At 35.7% G+C, this 18198-nt stretch overlaps 1 long non-coding RNA gene across 2 annotated transcripts in view; it reads left to right on the forward strand.

The window, feature by feature from the left end:
- Positions 1–18198, forward strand: part of LOC128313079 (uncharacterized) — a 549707-nt gene that overhangs the window by 337514 nt on the left and 193995 nt on the right. The window contains exons 8-9 of one of the 2 annotated variants that reach the window (XR_008293246.1): positions 5802–5953; positions 16309–16371. This is a non-coding gene — a long non-coding RNA (uncharacterized LOC128313079). Of the gene's footprint in view, positions 1–5801; positions 5954–7476; positions 7998–16308; positions 16372–18198 lie in introns of those variants that run through there. The other variant, XR_008293245.1, reaches the window with a different exon arrangement.

Raw genomic sequence — 18198 nt, forward strand, 5'->3', positions numbered from 1 at the left:
GAGGTTCTTATTTAAAGCAAAATTAGCATAATTCAGAAAGTAAAGGGGTCAGTGCTTCAGAAAGGCCTTCTAAATAGGTGTGATAATGGCTATAACTTGCTACTTGATGCAGAAATAAAGTTTAAAATTTACTGTAAAAGACACTAAATTATTTGATGATAGTGCATTCTTGGGAAAATGTAAGGTTAAATTTGGCAATTTGGCATTGAATATCAATTTAAAAGTTCAAAACTAACATTTAAAGATACCTAGTTGTAACCAGTCTCTAAAGAGCATGTACTGTATGGTGGTTAAGGGCACAAACTTTGAGAACTAAATGGAGTTGATCACACCTTTGGGTGCTGCCATTTAATTGCTGGGGCACAATTAGTCACTTGAGATGATTACTGAATCCTGCTGAACTTCCGTTTCCTCGTCTGCAAAAATAGAGACAGGATCTAGTTAAAACATGCATAACAGGGGCACCTGGATGGCTCAGTCGGTTGAATGTCTGACTTCAGCTCAGTCATGATCTCATGGTTTGTGGGTTCCAGCCCCTTGTTAGCTTTCTGCTGTCAGTGCAGAGCCTACTTGCAGAGAGACCCTCTCTCCCCTTCTCTCTCTGCCCCTCCCCTGCTCACACACACTTTCTCAAAAATAAATAAATGTTAAAAAAAATGCATAGCACACACAGATGTATGAAGAAGAATGCCAGGTTCTCGTCACAAATGTATTCCATTTCTCTGGTGACTCTGGAAAAGTAAACTTGAGTTTTCTTCCTGTCTACACCTAATTTTTAAAAATATGTAATCATGTAAATGTATAAAATGTAAAATTTACCAAGAGTATAAATTGAAAAATTCCCTACTTCTTTTGGTTGTTCCCATACCATCTAGATAGCTTCCAAGAGGAACCTCAAAATTTCTTAAGTATATTTCCAAATACAGCTACAAATTTACAAACGTACTTTATGTACTTGCTTCTGCAACCAAAATTGTTAAATCTAATATATATTGTCCTAAAGATGGTTCTCACCTCATGTTATGTATTAGATATTTCACGGTAGTATGTTTAGAGCTATTCTTTTTAATAGCTGTATATTATTTCTTTTTAGTGAATAAATCATTAACCAGTAGCACACTGAGGGGCAGTAAAGTTCCTCCCCACCTCATTCTTTCCTTTCATGACTAATGGAATGAATATCCTTGTACATATTTCATGTTGTATGTATGTCAGTATATATATAACAGGATAAGTAACTATAGCAAAATTACTATGTCAGCATGTGTATTTTTGACAGATATTACTGAATTGTGTTATACAGATAGTGTCAAATTTGACAGTCCCACCTGTTTCTCCTTACCCTGCCAATATTGTGCACCATCACATTTCTGTTTTGGCTTTCCAATCTTACAGGTATAAATGTATTTCATTAATTATCATGCAGAATAAAAACACATTAAGATTAGGGGACATGTAGGTAAACAACAATATTACCAAGAACAAAAGGTATAACTTCTTTTGATGCTTGACTTTGACTATTTTGTGTATAATCCTTAATAACTTATGTATACCACATGCCCAATATCATCACATGCATCCAGAGCCATGTTGCTTTATATTATTTAGTAAACATAATTCTCAAAAACACCATCTAAATACCATCAGTTTTGGAGCTCCTGGGTGGGTTGGTTGGTTGGTTAAGTGTTGACTTTAGCTCAGGTCATGATCTCCCGGTCTGTGAGTTCAAGCCCCACATTGGGCTCTGTGCTGACAGCTAAGAGCCTGGAACCTGCGTCAGGTTCTGTGTCTCCTCTCTCTGCTCCTTCCTGCTCAAGCTCTCTCTTTCTCTGTCTTTCAAGAATAAACAAACATTAAAAAAATAAAATGAATACCATCAATTTTATGTTAAGTTTTACATGGTGTTTCTATAATATCAGACCACTTAATCATTCCTTGGCTATTAAAATGTTCTTAATTTCATTTAGAGAAAATTAAACACTAATTTAAAGTATATTAATTGGGATTTATATTTGAGGCACTGGGTGCAAAGTTTTGAATACTATATTGAATTGTTGCAGGAATGAAAGTTTGGTTCTTGTGAGTCGCGTTCATTTATATGTGGCTATCAGCTGAAAAGCATGTTAATTTTTACTTGGTGAAAATGCAGTTGGAGCACTGTGTGTGTGTGTGTGTGTGTGTGTGTGTCTACGTACTTGTGTAGAGTGAACACTGTTTACATTATTCTTGGCTTCTTGAAATAGCAAAAAAATATGTTCACCAGTGTCATCTTCGTTTTCATGAGACAGCATTTTCATTTAACATTGGTATTCTACTAACAGATTGGAATTGACATTCATGAAATTGATGTTTATTTTACATGCATGCGAGCTGAAGGTTTTAAGCAATTATTACTATAATTCTTTGACCTCAATTATGCAGATAGTTCATACCTAGTATTTTTTATAGCCTGGATAAGCTCTGTAATTGAATTACTCCCCTACTTCATTTTCTTTTTTTTTTTTTAATAGAGTGCTCAAATTTTCCTGTTTTTATTCTGTTATTGGTAAAAGAAGTTTAATAGCACACAGAGGTGGGGGTGTCTGTGCAGATGGATTGGTGGCAAAGCTCACCTGTGCAAGCACGAGCTTTCTCTGATTCATTTAAACTTTGAAATACTTATAATAGTTCATATTATCCCCTTGTTTTAGATATGTTTCTGCTCACATCATGGCATAAAATTGATGCTCCAGTATAATGTGCCATTTTTTGGTGTGACTTTTCAGATCCTTGCCATATATAAGCCCACATCGTGAGAAGGGTGTTAGTGGCATAAATGGACAGTTCACCGGATCATTTAACTGATTTAGTCAAAGCCTTTTTAGGTATAGAGCTAACACTTCTTTTTTCTATTTACTAAATCATTAAATAAAACGATTTGATTTAAAAAATAGATTTGAGCCTGAGTGGCTCAGTTTGGAGCCATGTTGGTTTATATTATTTAGTAAACTTACTTCTCAAAAACACCATCTAAATACCATCAATTTTGGGGCTCCTGGGTTGGTTAGTTCATTGGTTAAGTGGTCTAGTGATCCATGAATTCGAGCCTCGCACTGGGCTCTGTGCTGACAGCTCAGAGCCTGGAACCTGCTTCAGATTCTGTGTCTCCCTCTCTCTCTCTTCCCCTCCCCTGCTCAAGCTCTGTCTCTCACTGTCTCTCAAAAATAAACAAACATTAAAAAAATAAGTGCCGTCAATTTTATGTTAAGTTTTACATGGCATTTATATAATAGATTAATATTTATGTGATATCAGAAGCATCTGGCTTCAGCCCAGGTCACGATCTTGTGGTTTGTGAGTCTGAGCCCCATATTGGGCTCTCTGCTGTCAGCACAGAGTCTGCTTTGGATCCTCTATCCCCCTTCTCTCTGCCCCTCCCCTGATCATGCGTGTGTGTTCCATCTCTCAAAAAAATTTAAAAACCAGTATGACATTCAGACTGTTCAGTTATGCTCTGGGTCAAATTCTGCATATTTAGATGAAGAACAAAAACAAAATTTCTGTAGGTATTTGCTTTAAACTAGTGTACCCTACACTAGAATTTGACCATAATTTATTGTGTGATAACATGTGCTTGCTCTTCCCAGGCTGTATACTTCTTTGTCTAATAGGAGGTTTATCCCATAACAGAAGTAGACACTCCTTGAAGATCAAAAGTGCTTGTCTGAATTTTGAGGTACCAAAGCCTGAGTTGCTAAAGAAAATGGTGGAAGCAGCTATGGAGAGAAGAATCCCATTTTCTTGTGTGGTTCTGGGTCAGTGGTTAATTTGACAGGGGTAGGGGATAGGAAGGCTGTGCATTGCACTTAAACTATGGTAGCCCCCCCTTGTCCGTGGCTGCACTTCCCATGGTCTCAGTTGTCTGCAGACAGTTGCTGTCTGGAAGCAGATGGTCTTCCTTCTGAGGTATCATCAAAAGGTCACTGGTAGCCTAACACTATGTCACAGTGCTAACGCCATTCACCTCACTTCATCTCATCATGTAGGCAGTCACATCACAAGAGTGAATACAGTGAGGTGTTTTGAGAGACCACATTCATATACCTTATTACAGCACATTTTTATAATGGTTTTATTGGTAGTTGTTAATCTCTTACTGTGCTTAATTTATGAACTAAACTATATCATAAATATGTATAGGAAAAATCATAGGATATATAGGGTTTGGTACTATCTGCAGTTTCAGGCATCCACTGGGGGTGTTGGAACACACTTAAGGGGGACTACTCTGCTCTACTGTTGTCTCCACAATCTTCAGACTCCTCATACAGTTTACTGGTTATTTTGGCAAAAAATACTGGATACACAAATTCCAGAGAATCCATGACCTTGGACAATGGACATAACTGCAGTAGCCAGTTGAAAGTAACTAGAGTGAACCCCCAGGCAGTTTGAACACCTGTAACATCTCTGGAAATAAGTAGCACTACCTAAATTAAATTACTGTGAACTTTTAAAAAATTTTGGTTCTTGGGTTTGTATCTTGAGAGATTCTGATTTAATTAGTCTGGGTGGGCAGAGTGTTATATGTGGGCCAGTATGTGTGCACACACACGTGTATATATGTACATATATATCCTAAGGGATTCTAACAATTCTCACAATAGCTTTTGAGATTTCGTTTTGTTTCCATTGTTTAGTGTCTCTCAGACTTTAAGATACATTAAAATCACCTGGAGCGCTTGTTAAAACACAGCACGATGGTCCTGCCCCTAGAATTTCTGATTCAGGAGGTCTGCGGGAGGACCTGGGAATTTGTATTTTTAACAAGTTTCCAGGTGATGCTGATGCTGTACGTTAAGGACCACACTTTGAGAACTATAGGTATGGAAGATCAAAGAAGCTCATAGGCTTGAAGGGAAATAATGACCTTTCCAAGTTCACACAACAGTTAAAAGAACTGGGATTTGAACCTGCCATTCTGATTTTAAGTCCACTGATTTTTTTTTTTTAACTAGTGTGTTACACTTTACAAATTACTTTTGCATCTATTATCTCAAATCATGCTTGAAAAAATAGGGCTGGCAGGGGCTGTTAATGTGTAATCGTGAAGAAATTTGAGCTCAGGTACCTGAAGTGATTTCCACATGACTACATATAGCCAGTAAATAAAAGAGAGTAGAAATTAATCACGATACCTGTCTTTAAATGTTTTTACATTATTCCAAGTTATAATCAGCCAAAATGAAATTGTCTCATACTTTAGGTAAAAGATTTTTATAATACACAGGTATTTTGTATTAACTAAATTCTGATTTGGTGATGTGACATAGTATTGGAACCATGTATATCACTAACATTTGCAATAGTATTTAGTAATAAATATGTTTGTCTTAATTTCAGGTTCTGTATTAGAATAAGTTACGTAAAATCATCATATATTCTGGAAATATGTTTCTTTGGAAGATTTCCAGCTTCTAAAATATCTGTGATGAGCTGATTTGGAAATATAAAGATTTCCTAATTTATTTTGAAACCTATGGATTCTGTTTTTGAAATGCCAATATGTAGGCACATATTGTTTCTTTTCTAGCTTCTGTATAGTTTTTTCTAAACAAAGTATGCATATCCTATAGAAGAGATGCTTAAAGAACGTCATTTTAGGAGCTAAATTTTTGTTTACTGGGTATTTTTTACTTTTTCCCTGGATTTGGCAGAACTAATAGAAGTGTTATTTCTTTGAAAGACTGTTTCATTGCTATGCCTGCCTGAGGCCTCATCTTTCTACATGCACTTGAAAATGCACATTTGTCCTTTTATAGGGATTCTATCTCTTTGCCAACATCTGCAGAACATTTCCGTGAAAAATATCCAATGGTTATTCAGACTTCTTCATCTGTATAGAAACTTCCAGGTGCTCAGCCAGACTGACTGACAGCTGCTTCTTAAACATCATCAAAAGTGAGTCACATTAGTGTGTATTTTCTCACATGCACACTTGCACAATTATGGATCCAGACAGGTATTTACATTTTGATGACCCAGAAAGAATAATTCTGCCAATAAATTTTGAGCTAGCTATGTAGTTTATACAAACCTATTATAATACTCAGAATGTAAATGAATAGGCAATACCTTGCCCAAAACAAAGCATGACAAAATAGTAACACACTCGACAAGAAAACAAACACACAGCATAAGGCCTGCAAAGTCTAAGCACAGGCTTTTGAGAAGAAGGTAGCAAATGCTCTAAAAATAAAGAAACACAAATATATTTAATTTGAACTACACAGGGATCATTTTTTAATATTGAATAGTTGTTATTTTCAACGACAAAGACCTAAATTTTCTTTAAGGTCTCACTGTACTTCTAATATTCAGTTCTATCTGGAGCTTATTTTTTTCCACCATTAACATCTTAGAGCCTGACAATACTGAAGAATAATATTCCATATTTATGATCAGATACCAAGGTGGGAAAACCATGGCTTTAACTGGTGTAATGGTGGGCTAGCTCCCCAATGGAGCCATCCTTTCAGATGAGTAGGGTTGCATCTCACCTGAACACCCCTCACTCCCTGACAGCTGTGTCCTAGAGGCTTGTTCTTTCAAATTAAAGTGAGGTTTTTTTTCTTACCCATACCAGTTTTTCCACTTCCATTTTTTTATCACATGTAGGCACCTTTTCCCTCCTGATTTTATGTAGTTACCTTGTCTTCTCCATAGATTGTTATCTTTTTAAGTGCGAGACTCCATTTTACATTCTTTGCGCTGTGTCAAGTATAGGGGATGCTGGGCACATGATAAACAGCCAACAGGTGGGTGATACTACATTCCATTTTATTACTATGGTCTGAAAAAGTACTGTGGCTTGGAAGGGAGATCACTAATAGAGTCTGGTTTCTGTGGCAATCTGGTTTAAATGTCTACATATTTTCAGTAATGTCTGAAACACAATTTTAAGGTGAGATTGCTCAATCTTTGCACCAGGCAACCATTATCTGTAGTAGCTAGAGTACTTTTGTTTCAATTATTCTTTCATGAAGGAAACAAGATTAATAGTTAGGAAAGTGTCCTGCAAAATGTTTTAAACTTACAAAAATATTCTATTTAAAATTGACTGGTTTCATAGGTAGTCATTGATGGGAGTGTTCATTTGAAATAAGATTTTTAGAAATCTCTTACTTTAACCAGAGTTAGGAACTTAACCAGAGTCCCCCAAATGAAATTACTAATGATCCTTTCAACAAATTATCCTAATTGACCACTCAGTTGTGGCAGCTGAGAATTTAAAGATAAAAGTATTTGAGGACAATATATTGGATTTTGTAAAATTATTAAAATTGGCAGATTCTGTGGTGTTCTTCCTAAGTTGTCCTTTTAGGGGAAATTGCATTTAATTTGCTATCATTATTATTTGAGACCACTTTCTCTGTAAAGCCCTTGAAGCTACGTTCTTTGTTTACTTCATTCTCTCTTCTTTCCCTCCCTCCTTAGATCCTCCATCCCTGGCCTGAACAATACAAGGTTCTGAATAATCTGTCATACCTACAATGAGGTGCTAGAGTGAGAAAAGCGAAGTATGACCCTAACTTTTGTAACGATAAGATGGACTGGCTCCCTAGAGATAACTGGAAATTACCTGATTTCTTCCTTCCATCCATTCATTCTTCCTTTCCTTCCTTCCTTCTATTTTTCCTTCCATCCATCCATTCTTTTAAAAAATTATTCTGGGGGCACCTGGGTGGCTCTGTCAGTTAAGTGTCCAACTTCAGATCATGATCTCTTGGGTTGTGGGTTCAAGCCCCACTTTGGGCTCTGTGTTGAAAGCTCAGAGCTTGGAGCCTGCTTCAGATTCTGTGTCTCCCCCTCTCTGTCTGCTCCTCCCCTGCTCACGTTCTGTCTCTCTCAAAAATAAATAAACAAAAAATTATTCTGATCTTCTGTCATGAAAAGAGAATTGTCTCTTTACTAATGTTGAGCTCTTGAATTAATAAAACAAAATTTTTGATTTTTCAGTTTTCTTTGGAGTCATTTTAAGGGATGGGAGAACACAGTTACTACTAAAAATGATCTACTTAATTAGTTTGGCATGAGGGATGCTGGGATTCAGGGCATATCACCCCAAAGTATGCCATTTTGGCATATTGATTATTTTGAATTAAAGTTTAACTTAAGAAACAGCCAGTGCCAGAAGAACACTCTTGACCCTCTTTTGTCCTGCTGAAAGCAGGAAATAAATCTCCTATGGGAAAGGTACCCTTTCTCATAGCAGGAGGTCAAGAAGACATCCTTATCACCAGAGATGGGGAATTCCGGACCAAGCAGGCCACATAAACAAAGCCTGTCACTTCACTAATAAACTACCCAAACGCAGACTTTTTCGTCTTAACAATTCTTCAACAAATTTATCATTTCCTTGCCTTAAAAGTATAAAAACTGCTAACTTTGGTCACTTCTTTGTTCCCTATTTTTATGAGCTCCTGTGTGTATGAAATTAAATTTTTCTCCTGTCAATTGGCTTTATGTCAGTTTAATTATTAGACCAGTTAAACAATCTAGAAGGGATGAGGGAAGGTTTTCCTCCCCTGCAGGAAATTAGCCAAACTGTTCTGGGAAGAGTCCAGTTCTCTGCCCAGGATTCGTCTCATTCTGTTGTCTCAAAGTGTGGTTCCCTGGTTCTCAGGTTATCATCACCTGAGAACTTGTGAGACATACAATTTCTGGGGCCCTGAACCAGAGCTAATGATTCAGGAAATTCGGAGACAGGGCCCAGGAATCTGTTCTCACAAGTCTTCCAGGTGGTGCTAAATGCATGCTCAAGGTTTAGAACCTGGTATTTTCTTCTTGGTAGGAAAAAAAAGGACCTGGAAGGCCCTATTCTTAGATGTCTACCATGATGTCAATATCACACAAAAAATAGGAAAATATGGTGAAAATGCAGTTAGCATGGCTGATCACAGAGTAAAACTAAATAATGCAATTTTGTCAGTTCAGATTAGGTTCTTCTGTTTTGTTCCATCATATACTTAGGGGTGATTCTACTTATCCCTTAACAAGACTAAACTGTTACTGTATTAATTGCAGTCTGATGGAAGTCAGCATTTATTAAAGTGCACAAAATAATATTTAAATAATTCATACTTCTATAAGTTATATTTCGATTCCAGTATGGAAAATTTGAGAAGAGGTGAGACATGGCAGGAATTTTTCTAATCCTTAGGTAATTGTTGCTACAGAGGGAATGTATACAAGTGTTTCCAAATTGTGTGGAAATATGAACGCAATCTTACCCCCCCCGCCCCCCAGTAAATTTCTGTAGTCATTTTTTTTAAATTCTTTCTGTCATGGAATGCTATTTTATTTGAGGACATGTATTATGTATAGCCAAGCATTAAGGCTTTCAGAAATTGTTGATTCTAACAAACAAACTTCAAAGTTCTTAACATATGGTTGTTGTTGATTGAATTTATCTAGCACAACAAGAAACTAAGATAAGATTTCATTCAACAAAGAACACTATGAAGTATTGCTTTATGGAAATCCATTAGCTGGAACTCTAAAGTTTGAAGTAACATGAGAAATGCAAATAACAACAATATAATTAAACTGTCAAATGTGATAGAGAAATTTATGTGAAAATGCATGTAGCCCCAGTTTTCTTTACTTTCTCCCCCCTGCTTTTAAGGCAACATCAAAACAGTTACTTCTGAGAATATTTATAACCTGTCAAGAGAAAAGACTAGAGACTATGTGGCTATGAATCCCTGAGGGAAAATGTTAGTTTCAAAGCACCATTGATGTAAATATTGCCTCTTTTCTATTTTGTGGAATGGGTTGTTATGCTGATAAATTTGTGTTAAAAACGTAATTATCTAAAAGCCACTGGCATAAAAACACCAGTGCATTTTTGTCATAGAATTATAGATATGGGATCATCTGTAATATAGGAGACATAGTCTTAATACAATGGATTTTTTATGTGAAGAAAAAATAGCACAATGGCAACACAAAGATGTTTAAGAGAAAGTTTGGTATGGTTGTTGGGAGATACTATTAAAAGAAAAAGACATTCTTGCAGAGAAATGTTATTATTTCTGCTAAGCTATGCAAAAGGTGGAACATGTCTAAATTTTCACTCTCATACCAACACTTACATTCTTACACTCACACACACACACACACACACACACACAAACACACACACACACACAAATCCCAGCTCCCGAAATATTTCCTCTCTTCCTCTCCTTGGTTTTCATTTGGTTTTATTTATACACTGAGATTATTTTATATATTATGTAGTAAAATATCTCTGCTAACAAATCAACTACAATAAAAATAACCAGGTTACATCATTCATAACTTAACTAATAGAATAGGAAATATTAATGTTCTAAAAGAGGTACTGACTCCTAATTCATGGGAATTAAATATTGTTTGTCCAAGGAAAGAGTTTAGAGTCAAAGATGAAGGGAGCAGTTAGAATAACAGTAGACATAGGAGAAAAGAGATGTGTATATCTATGACTATGTTTTCATTTTATTTTTTTATTTTATTTTTTGAGAGAGAGAGAGAGCATGCATGTGAGAGAGACAGAGAGAGAGAGAGAATATTAAGCAGGCTTCACCCTCAGTGTGGAGAGTGATGTGGGACTCCATCTCAGGAACCTGAGCCCAAATCAAGAGTCAGGTGCTCAGCTGACTGAGCCACTCAGGTGTCCCATGTTTTTCATTTTAAAATAGAAAATTATTTTACAGACCTAAGAGAAAGTTTCATTTTAGCAAATTGCCAACTGTTTTTTATTGAATAAATACATTTGTAATTTTAATTTGTTTAATAATAAAACTCTAATAGTCATTTTCATAAGGCCATTGTGAAGAATAAATAAATGATATATATATATATATATTTATATATATATAGCATATGTTATGATTGCAAATGATATATGAAAGTACACGTAGAAACATAGAAACTCTAAGCTTTAGAAGAAAACATTTCTCAGGATTTTTAGGTATGCAAAGTTCCCCTGATATAATGGTATGTCAGAAGCCTAGTAGATGGGCTTTAGTTTCGCATCTATTACATGTCAAAGGCATTGACCTAGATTGCATATATTCATTGATTCTATTTAGGTGATCAATGATGCTGCACATTTTCCTGAGGTAATGTACGAGTATTTTTCAGAACTAGAACTGATAATGTTAAAAATAAAGGAAAAAAAAAACATTTCATTATGCCATTATGATTAAAAAAAAAAAGTAGACCAAAAAAACCCCATAACAAACAAACACCCCCCCGCCCCCCCCCCCCCCCCCCACACACACACATGCATAATCTCCTGAAGTCAGGCCTATTTATCTTATCTAAACTCAGGAGTCCCCTTCACCTCCCTTATTTCCATTATACTCACTTCCATTTTATTTCTCTCATGTTCCAACTCCATTCCATCATAATCTTGCCTTAAAAACCACACTGAAACCAAGTGGGTTATTACAACGTGCTTGTCCATAAGTGATTTTGTGAAAGTAATTTATTGTGACTCCAACTAGGATATCATTTATTTATTTCTCCTAGGACATTTGCCAGCAGTTGTCTCTTATTTCTCTGGGAGAAAGTGTCCCTGGACCCTCTTTTATTACAAAGGAGAATAAGAATCTTTGTTTCCCAGGTTTCTCAACAGTTTCACGTTGGCTTTATTCTAATCAATGTGTTGTTGCTGGTTGTGTGAGGACTGGAGTGAGAATAAAGGTTCAGGATCTGAAAAGGTCCATCAGCCAGCTGAATAGTTCATGTCCTGCCAGTTCACTCATAGAGCTTACAGATACATGGTTTCTCCTCTCTACATTAGGAAGTAAGGGGAAGCTATATCCTCTGAATGAAGTGGGAAGTCTTTTAATAACTCTTTCTAATATTTATGTGGTGTATGTATTTCTGTGGCTGAGAGCTTTAATATCTGAATTACATTTTGGGCTTTTGTACTATTCTGGGTCTTCACCACTTGTTACACACATATTTTCAATTTCAATAGGAGAGATACAAAAATTCTTAAATGCTACTTTGAAGAAATCTGTTGATTTATATTTGTTTATTCTGAAAACTCTTTTGAAACTTAAATTTAAATATACTTATAAAATATATTGTTTTTCCCTTCAGAGTGATATAAAACAACAAGGTCCAGGTAATAAGCCTCTGGCAATTAATAATTAACTTTCACAGAGAGGTTTTATGAAATGTATTTTGGGTGATAACCCATCTCCAACTGCTACAATATTATTATGAGCCTAAAACTAGTAACACAGATGAAATGAAATCCACAAAGAAAATTACAGGATTTTTAGAACTTTTAGATACTGTATTTGACATTTTAGTAAGAAGTGCTAAGTTGACTTAAACAAGTCAATCCAGTTTCTGTGCTCTGTTAATTGTGTTTGTCTTCTAAGTGAGTCAAGATCAATAGGATTACCATGTTCCTCTAATTCAAATCAAGATACTGACCTGCAAATAGATAATTCCATTATCCTCATGGGCATGGTTTTATTATTGGTGTCATTGGTACTTACTGAGTTTTATTGGTACTTACTGTAATGTCGTGATAACCTGTATTCAACTCAATCAGGGTTTACTAAATTCCTTCAACCATATGCACATGGATTGCATAAGAATACATGGGACTAAAGTCAGTGTTCTAGATCAATGTGAAAGAAAGGGTTATAAAAAAAACTCCAGGATTGTATCAGAGCTGTGCAGAATACCCACTACAGCAGACAAGATCAGATGGTAGTCCTTGTTTGGGGTTCATAAACAATTTTCAAAACAGCAGGCCATTGTTCTCAGCTCTTCGTTTTTTGTGGGTCTGTGAACTCTTCATCAGATGGGAAGTATGATGATTTTGCTTTTTCTGAAAATGTGAAAATCTTTTGACGATGATTTTCTGGTAGTATAAGTGGTAAGGAAAAGAAATGAAGGAATTTAGTCAAGTTGTTTGCAAAATGTTGTGAAAGGAGTCATTTAGGGATTGGTTTACTAGTTTATGGACCTTTAAGAGAATCCTTAGAAGGTTTTGTAAACATTACCAAACCAAGCTTGAGGAAGTATGGCAATAACCCATTAGGTAAATCATAATTCTATAAAAAAAGAGAACCATCTGTATTTCCATTCTGGAAGATCACTCTGATACTGGCATATCAGAATATGGACACTCTTTATGGCCAACAGCAGCAGCAGGATGTCTGGTCTTGGATTTTTCAGTTCCTACTTTCCTGTGGTTTGACATCCTCCACATCACCAACTACTCTGATCAAATTCAGAATTGTGCAAATGGTTGATGTACCCCTCTTTCACATTTCTCACTATCAAATCTATTGTATTAATCATTAGTACTCTTTTTGCAGATATACTGGAATTTTATATTTTATATTACAGATTTTATATTACAGATAGTAAATTTATGGTTTGCCCCCTTAATGAACACATGATTATTTTCATTTGTGTCATTTGATACTCCAAAGGAAATGTAGCTGACTGTAAGAAGGACACAGATTTCTTTTTTAAATTTTAAGGGTATATTAAATTTTTATGCATTTTAAATTCAGTTAATGCCCTAACTTCAAATTTTGAATATACTATTTTTTTTTTCAGAAAGATATTTCTGGGGTCAAGTTTTCTAGGGCTTGCTGCTTTTGGTTACTTGACAACTTGTTTATTGTTTGTGTCATCTTAATATAGTTCTGTATTCTATGAAATTAGGATTGTGAAAGTACTGGGCCTACATTATTGTGAGGATTAATAAAATAAGTCCTGTGAAATACATTTGCAAAATGTATTCAAAATGTTATTGAGAATTTAGCCTTTACTACCATTTGTTTTGCACTTCATACCTTTAGAAGTTTGCTCACGTGTATTTCTGACCTTCATAATAGCTTTATGAAGTGGGCAAGATTGAATATACCTATCCTAATTTGAGAGTGTAAGAACTGTTTAATTTCTTCATTTCTAGAGGATATGAATAATCTTATAAAAGTAGATTCAATAAAATGAGAGTCATAGCAACATTATATGGTTTCCAAGTTCAGAAAATTAATTAGGGACAAACCTAGGGCAGGCTTCAGATGCCTTGAGTTTCATTTCAACTTCTTACTTTCCCATTATTCTTTCCAAATAGATGTGTCTCAAAGGATGTAACTGTGCTTTCTCCTAAAACAAGAAAAGTTGTGTAACTGTAAATGAGTTAACAATTTTTTTTTCATGTTTGTTTATTTTTGAAAGAGAGAGCATGAGTCAGGGAGGGGCAGAGAGAGAGAGGAAGACACAGAATCTGAAGCAGGCTCCAGGCTCTGAGCTGTCAGCACAGAGCCTGACAAGGGGCTCAAACTCACAAACTGTGAGATCGTGACCTGAGCCGAAGTGAGACGCCTAACTGACTGAGCTACCCAGGTGCCCCCACAGACTCCTTTTAATTTCTTTTTTTGATTGCAGGGCAGAGGTTTTCCTCCATCCTCTGGCAGTTCCCTCAATGTAACATGAAGCTCTGTAGATGTCTAATTAGAACAAGATTGGCAGCAGAGCTAAATGTTGTTCCCTGTTTTGCTGGCTACTCTTCCATTCAGAAGTCATGACACCTGGGATATATAAAATAGGAAATGTCAAAGATACAGACAAAACATGGTATAGCCCCAGTTCAAAATAAGCATCTCTAGGCAGAACGTCCCCCAAAAGTAAAGATGACAGCTGTGTGACAGAGGATTCCAGAAAAGATAGACTTTAAAGGACTTTAAGAATGTCCTAAAGGCAGTTCAAGACTTACAAGTATAAATAACAGGACATGTGGTTTATAGGCAGAAAATATTTTCATTTTCTTCTGGTCCATTTTAATTCATTTAACTGTGGCTAGTTCTTTTTCTGCCCTTGGGCATACCCAGTGCTTGTGTTTGGGGTGGTGGTGGTTGTGGTAGTTGGGGGTTCTCTTGCAGATAATCAACAACTCTCTGGTTATTCTATAAGAAAATTACCAGTTTAGCAATTATCATATATAGTTCAGTATAAAATAAAAATAAACTCCTTCTTCATTTAAAGTTTAAGTTTTTTTCTTCTCCCAACTGTTGGGGGTTAGGAAGCTGTGGAGGGGAAAGAAAACATTGTAGACTTCCTATGCATGTTCCCATCTAGCATTTCTACTGCTCTGTCCCAGTGCATTAGGTTACTTGAGATTTCTCCAGGATTCCAAATGACAAAAGGAAAGGGATATAGGAGTCAAGGAGTGATCTCCAACAACTTGAATTCATGTGTTACTGGTTTTCCCTAGGTATGGCAGTATTGATTCTATTTCTTCTGCTTCCTTCCGCCCCCCCAAAATAAAAACACCTCTGCTGGAGGTATCATGTCTTCAGTTACTTTGGATAAGTTTCTCTGTCTCGTATCCTAAGATACATCTCTTAGCCAGGGAACATGTGGTAGAACTCTTCCAGTTTCTTTCTTCAGAGGTATGTTACTTCAAGCCATCCCTCTTGAGTGTGATGTAAAATGTCAGGAGGCTAGCTGGTTTTCTGCCTTTCTGGCTTTTATTTTGTCATGGCCTGTATGAGAAACATGTACTTTTTGCTCCTAAAAGTTAGGGAGGAATAAAGATTCCTTTTCATTGCTTCATCATGAGAAAAACTGGTTTGTGGGCATCAGCCATTTTTTTTAGTCTCTTTTATAAGTCTTTTCCTTTGTTTTATCTTATCAATATTAAATGAAGGAAAGTTTATTTGCCATGCATATATTTGGAAGGACTAATGGTTTGTGTATTAGGAAAGAATATAGAAGTGCTTTCTAGTATGCAACTTTTCATTATTAGGTTTATCTGAAGAACAAAGTTCTCACTGTAGAAGACAGCCAGGAATTTTATGGTGCCCTTCACATTTATATCATTCCTTATGTTACAGACTTTCAGTTCCAAAGAATAAAATGTGCCAACTGTCTTGCATGGAGCATTCCCAGTAGTATTGTCTGTGTCACTCATGTCACTGCTCACAGGAAGGAAAGGTTATTCTGTCAATGAGACCTGGTGCCTCGCATGCTCCAGATGTTAAGCATGTTATGCTTTAAAGCGTGTCTACCAGGCTTCCTAGGAGACTAAATTTGGGTATATGAGATGGTATGCAGGGCAGGAAAAGAATATTCAACAGATATCATTTAAGTAAACCCTAGAAATTTTAAATTTTGCCTTCCAGAAATACTCTCTTAAGTAAAATCACAAATTTAAAGAGTTTGTGCTTTGAGTGAAAAGATTATAAGTCTAATCATGAAGTTTGACTTTCTCCTTTTCAGTGAACACCAATAAAGTGGAAAATTAGCCTGGGAGAAGATGTATAGCATTCCCAGTAACAAATTTATGGACATCTGTAGGTAGGTCTGGGTTTAAATTCTGGTTCAAACATATACACACCAAGTAACATACTTAAGCTATTTGAGCCTTCTCTATCTTGTTTATAAGGTAAGTGGAATAAAATTAATTCTTTAGATTGTGGTTAAAATGAAGTAAGACAAATTCTTGGAATATTATAAGTATTTAATAAATGGTAGTTACCATCATCATTATCATTTAAATGTTCATCAGAGAATAAGATTCTGAATTGTGTCTGTTACCTATTCTTCCTATCTATCTTCTCTGATATTGAAGATAAATAATACTCAACTCGAAAGGTACAAATATTTGGAGGATAGAGGTCAAGCAGTAGTTGTGTAATCTCAGGCAGTAAGCTCAGAGACACTTGAATACTGACCAGGAGTTTAAATAATTGTTAATTTGAGGGGCGGGGGAATCACAACAGAAGGAATATTTACATTAGGAGCTATGAGGACTTAAAAGCCATATATGTAGCAAGTAAATTGACATTTCAGAATTAAAAAAAATTCCTTCCTGAACTGGTGTCAATTTTTATGTCAGGAGACCTCACTCCTCACTCATTTCCTTATGCTTTAGAAATTTTAGAGACCAGAAGTAAACTGGTCATTAACTACATTCCTGTTCTGTTGATTTCCAGTCCCCAAGAGTAAATTCAGTAAAATGAATACAAATGTAAGATTTCAATGACAATTAACCATATTTTGGGGCTAATTTTGATTAGATTTCATAAATACTTCTTCCATCGCACAAAGATTTTTGAGCTCAGGTAACGTAATTTTCAGAAAAATTTCTTTCTCGTAAAGTAATAGTTGTAGTCTAGATGTTGAAAGCAAAAACAAAAGCATGGTCTCTTTGTAAAGTATGTTTTGTGGTACATTGGCCTCTTTAACCAAACACACACATAGTTCGTAATCACCATTGAGTAACACTATTTGGTGAAACAGAATTAATTTTCTGAGGACTTAATAATAATTCATTAGGAGAACAAAAGTAAAAATTAATGATCCCAATCCTAGATGTGAAGAACTTGTACTTTACCTTTTTAGAACTGTTTGTGAATTCTATATAGAAGAAACTTGAACTGTTTGGCTATAATTAGCTTTTGATTATAAAAAAAAATTGAGTAGAATTGCTTTCTCAAACATATTTCATTAATATGGGAAAGAACACACAGATGTGCTGTGATTACACTGAAAACATATGAATTCATTTGTCCGGTTTATTTTAGGAAATGTTTTGAGGATTATTGCCCAAAGGGTAAAACCCAAGCAGTTGAAACCTTTAGAACATGAATGACTTTTTGAAAACATTTTTACACTATCTAGAGGGAATGATGCCCAGAAATAATATCGTGAAAGATTTAATATATAAGACATTCCATGATGGATTCTATTCTCGGAGTGACTCTCATGTTGACCAATGACATAAAAAGGCCGAATTATGGATGGGTTGTTTAGAAAACACCGCTTGATTGTTTCATGGGTAAATCTTTCTACTTTGAATACAAGCCGTTTATTGTGCTTAAATTGTACCTCAATAAAGTCAAGAGAAAGTAAATCACTACCAAGTGTGAGATAAAAAAGATTGGGGATCATATGAAAAGAGGAGAAAGCTGCTTCCCCTTCCACAACACAGAATATGGTATGACTGAGTTTCAGGTTGGAAGAGGAGGAGAAGGAATTGGGAAGATAATTTTTGGAAAAAAGTAAGCTAACTGCTTTTCCTGCCTCCAGTTGTCTTTGAGGTGGAGGGCAGGGAATAGAAGAGAGGAAATAGAAAAAGGTTATATATGTCAGAGAGCTGAAGGAGGTATCAACATCCTGGGA

This window comes from Acinonyx jubatus, chromosome E4 (assembly GCF_027475565.1).
Source record: "Acinonyx jubatus isolate Ajub_Pintada_27869175 chromosome E4, VMU_Ajub_asm_v1.0, whole genome shotgun sequence".
In the NCBI taxonomy this organism is placed as follows: domain Eukaryota; kingdom Metazoa; phylum Chordata; class Mammalia; order Carnivora; family Felidae; genus Acinonyx; species Acinonyx jubatus.